Here is a 4,851-nt window from a genome sequence, read left to right as displayed (position 1 = left end):
TTTTCATTACAAAATAAATTTATTTTCATACAAAATAAATATAAATTTAATAAATACAAATTTTTATTGATGGTATAAATAGAAAAACACACGAGTGAGTACAAAGCGCTTTCTTTATAATAAGAAGTAATTATTTCCATGCAATAATACAATCTGAATACATTAGATGACAAATAACTACTAGTAGACTCATCAAGATTCAATATCCTAATTTATGGATAGCTTCATTCTTTTTTGAGCTTCTTAGTGATGATGGCAATATACTTGCTTCTTTAGATTCTTGGTCTATTAAAATTATTCGCTGCTCTCACTTTCTGAGCAGAGGATGTCTACCTTACTATATCCGATCTACACTCAAACAACAAATAAGGCAATTATTAGAAAAAAGAACCAAAAAGGAGTTGTTACCACTGCAATTACTTTTGATTAAATTTCAAATCCAATCTTTTACCCAAACCATTCAAGTAGCAAGCATGAACACAACTACTTTTACAAATGTAGCAAAACATGACTGAATATCTAATTATAGTTTCTACATATTAGCAAAGTAAAGGAGTTGTTACCTGAAGAAATTAGCTGAGAAATTATTGATGGGATTATGCATTCATAATAAATTAATAGCAATATCACTGAATTCAAAGCATTGAAACTGATGGTAGCTTATGATATACTTTACGCTTTTCAGACTTAAACACTTGATCTTTGTAAACTTCAACATTAAAGAATGGATAATTTTTTCCCACATCAAAGTTTGTCTAACATTGACATTCAATTCAAATTTTCTTTTTAATGAAAGAACAATCTCTTTAAAAGAGAGAGAAATTTTTATTGTCCTATCCATTTCTTTGCACCAAGTTTATCAACTATATGTGTATATTGCCATGTTCACAGCATTTTAAAATCTGCAAGACTATAACCCCCAATTATGGATCAGTTACGGATCCTTTTAGCTGTTAATTCAAATATATAAAAATGTTTCATACCAGACTAAGAGCTGTGGTCCCAAGAAGCAGCAAATATAGTTTACCCTGAAATTAATAAAATATCAGAATTCCTATTGGTTGGCAAAAATTAAGTATCAATCTATATCACCAGTTCTGCCTTTTTGGGTTCAATGGATAAAGCAAAATCACTGTATAATAAGAACATCAGGGATATTTTTTATTAGAAATCGTTAAACTATTAAAGACTGGATTCATCAGTATAGTCACAACCATTTTAGCACAAACCTCAACTAGATGAAGATTAGAAGCACGACTGAGAAGAGAAAATGAACATGAATCAACATGGTTCCAGAGAAAATGAACATGAGTTTCAGATGCTACCAAAATATCAACATAGTTCCAGAGAAAATGAACATGAATCAACATTCCAATGCTAGCTAGGAAAAGAGCAGCAAAAAGATTGTGAATGGGTTCAATCTGCAGAGAAAGTGAACATGTCAGATTCCTGCTATAAAATACTTTTTACCACCAAGTATTCCAGTTAAGAAACTAGGTTCATGAAATAATCAACAAATTTGTAAATGACAGAAAAATAAGCTACAAGACATGTTTTGAATATTAAATTAAATTACCTTATCCATTAAACTCCAAGGAAGTAGTAGTAGTAGTAACAATAAACAAAAAGTTTTTGAGAGAGAAAGAGAAACCTGAAAGTGTTGCTAGTGAAAATCTAAATTGCAGAAAATAGTTGCTATGGTTATCATGCTCCTTTCCATGTTCTCATCAATACGCCGTAATTACTGTCGCATTGCAACAAAACAACCGGAGAAAAAACTAATAATAATAATAATCAAAATGCTTGATAATCAAAGAAGTCATGTGTAGTAATAGAGTTGATACTTGATAATTGATACTGAGAAAAATGGTATCTGAAATCCCGGTGAATATATTCTCTCTCTCTATATATATATATATGATTGAATGAAAGTAATTTGGTTTCACACTAAGCTTAAGGCAGTGGTGGTTTTGGCAATGAGGCAAAGAAACAAGTAGTAGTTTTGGTTTTTTTGAAATGAAAAGATGAAAAAAGAAGAGAAGTGGAAGAAGCTTAGGAGGAGAAGGAGGAGGAGAGTGAAATATTATGTTTAGTTTTATAAAGCTAAGACGAAATATTATGTTAATCAATTTTGCAATGTTAGAACACTAAAATATCAAAAAAGAAAAACAAGAGTGAAGTGATTAAAAATAAGGAATCCAAATTTTTTTAAGGCAATTAGTGTAAGGAATTTTGATATACGATTGGTAAAACCTTGCAGCCTCTAGTTCGCTATCGAATAGGCTAAGATAGAAATATCTGCAGGCAAGCCAAAAATCCAGCCAATGTAAAAACAAATGAGTTATAATTTATCACAGAACATACCAAAACTGCTAACACGGAAGTGCATCGAACAATTATGTTTCACTTTGTAGAGTTAATTATAAGTATTAAAACCTCAATAACCTCAAAGTGTTTGAGATCACTAAGGTTCTACTATGATTGTTATATCGGAATTCAAATGTTTCTCAATAGCAACTTTAACTACCAATTGAGCTACAAACTAGTGATCTAACAGTTTCGGTCCACGGTTTAGTTAATTTAACTCACAATTAGCTTCATCTTAATAGAAAAAATGAAATGCATTATATTAAAACTTTTTTTATTTCATTAATAATTGAAACATATTGCTCCAAAAAACAAATTACGCTGAACTTAAAGCTAAACATTCAAATACGAAATAACAGAAAATAAGTAAAACTTGTTATTTTAGCTCACGAAACATCAATTTGCAGAGTGAGAAAAACAATTGGTGTTTTTCTTTCTTAATTAAAGGAAGAAGGGGAGAGAAGAAGTACCTGAACGTCATCGAAGCTCTAGCGGTTGAAAAGCTTGACATCGATCTGAGTAGGATCTGGAACAACGCCAACCTCTTGGACTACGTCAGCCATTCCTGCAAACGAAAATTGAACATAGAATAGATAGTTAGCTAAGTGTAAATATTGAAAGAGAAAAGAGATGCAGATCGAAGAAAGAAGAAAACTGAGACGAACTTGTTGAAGTAGAAAGTGTGTTGTACCGCTTAGGATTCTATGCTGTGAGAGTATAAGGGATTAGTCGAACACACTTTGGAAAGTGAATATATTAATTGCTAAAGAAAATCACCCCTTTTTTTCCCAAGGATTATGCTAATTGCTAAAAACAAGAGGAGAGAAGTACAAAAACAGAAACCTAAGAATACAACAGTCTAACTCTAGATACCAATATACCACACAAAAGAAAAGCACCTTAGCTTCAGTGCTTTGTTAATATAAGAGTCTTACACTATTATTATCAATCACATACTACTTCTATAATGTGGCAGCGCATAATTAAATATTTGTTTAGAAACTTTTATACAATGATGTACGCCAAATTAAATTCATAAAAAAAGTGTGAGATTTTCATGGATAATCTCACACAAAAGATAAATACCAAAACAAGGAAGGAGAAGAGGACACTGTAGAAAATAGGACAAAGAAATCAGTATATTACCAACTTTTGAGGCCAGCCTTGTGGAATATGTTGCCTCCTAAACTCTTGCTTTGAAAAAGCTGCAAGAAGCATGGATGGATTGGCATTATATGAAGGATGAATCTGTACTACTGAAGGCCTTGAATGAGGATGATTAGTCATCATATTTGACTCAAAGAACTCCTCCTCACTTGTTCTCACCAGCAATTTCTCCAAGAGTATTTCCTGTTAACAGAATCCAATAGAAATAAACTGAATGAAAAGTATCATTGGTGTTGCAACATCATGTTAGATATATTCTGACAATTCATGAAAAGGTACCTGAAGATTGGAACAGGGACCGTGTTACATTTACTACCTTAGCACTAATACAGGACAGGTGGTAGTAGGCACGAGTCACTCCAATTCAATGGTAGAATTGAATAGGAGCCTCACACAGTCTATTGACCTAGTAGATAATACCTTGAAAACTAAATCAATTGAGTAATTATCTCCAAGCCTAAATTATCTCCAAGCCTAGGATCCACCAGTTCTTTAAGACCACCTTTAGGATCTGGTTGATAAAAAATTTGATGAAACTGCCACAAAAATCACCAAAAAAATTAGAAAAGAAGGAACATAAAGATAATTTGAATTACTTATGTAAAGTCACTAGGCCCTCTAATGTTATCAATTATCACACACAAAAGAAGAAGTAATGCATAGTAGGGTATCAAAATTCACCAAAGCTATAAGTCCCTTGATTTCAGCACCACCATTGATCATAGCTTCTTTAGCAGAAATAAGCTCATAAAGCCCCAAAAGCAAAAACATCTAATTTGGGAGAAACTCTACCATATATATACCTACAAATAAGAGAATAAAATGGTTCAATGGTATAATTGAATTTGATCCCTTAAGTGCATGTTCTGTTTTGCCATGTGAATGTGTCAATTTAAAGTAACAAACATGATTCATCATACTCTGGTGGTTATCGGTAAGTACCCAGAGATCGCACGAGTTCACTCTCTTCAGACTATCGCGACAAAAGGGCCATGATTGGGATCTTGTTCTCCTAAAAAACATGTCATAAATGAGATACAGTGATTGATGCATCTGCAACAACAACTCTTTAAGTTTGGTATGCAATTGCAAAAGAATGATCAATGTAAAGACCCAAAACACTAAGTAGATATATTATCATGTATCAAACCAAATTTCAATCGGATGATGATAATGGATATCTAAAATTGAAGACAATATTTTTGATGAATCATATAAGAACATATTGCAAACAACTTAAGCACCAATATTGCAGTCAGTATTGCCCTTCATTGCCTTCTTTCTCATAACAATATTCTCGTGCTAATCAACAACTAA

The 4,851-nt window shown here is 32.2% G+C and overlaps 1 long non-coding RNA gene across 1 annotated transcript; it reads right to left on the bottom strand.

The window, feature by feature from the left end:
- Positions 1-837: 837 nt before the first annotated feature.
- LOC107488976 (uncharacterized) lies at positions 838-1,327 on the bottom strand. Its single transcript, XR_008009427.1, has 3 exons — positions 1,230-1,327; positions 984-1,028; positions 838-910 (listed from the first exon to the last, which is right to left on the bottom strand). It is a non-coding gene; the product is annotated as an uncharacterized LOC107488976 (long non-coding RNA).
- Between the last annotated feature and the right edge of the window lie 3,524 nt (positions 1,328-4,851).

The sequence above is a fragment of the Arachis duranensis genome, chromosome 5 (assembly GCF_000817695.3).
Source record: "Arachis duranensis cultivar V14167 chromosome 5, aradu.V14167.gnm2.J7QH, whole genome shotgun sequence".
Classification (NCBI taxonomy): domain Eukaryota; kingdom Viridiplantae; phylum Streptophyta; class Magnoliopsida; order Fabales; family Fabaceae; genus Arachis; species Arachis duranensis.
This window is presented reverse-complemented; position numbering and strand designations above follow the sequence as displayed.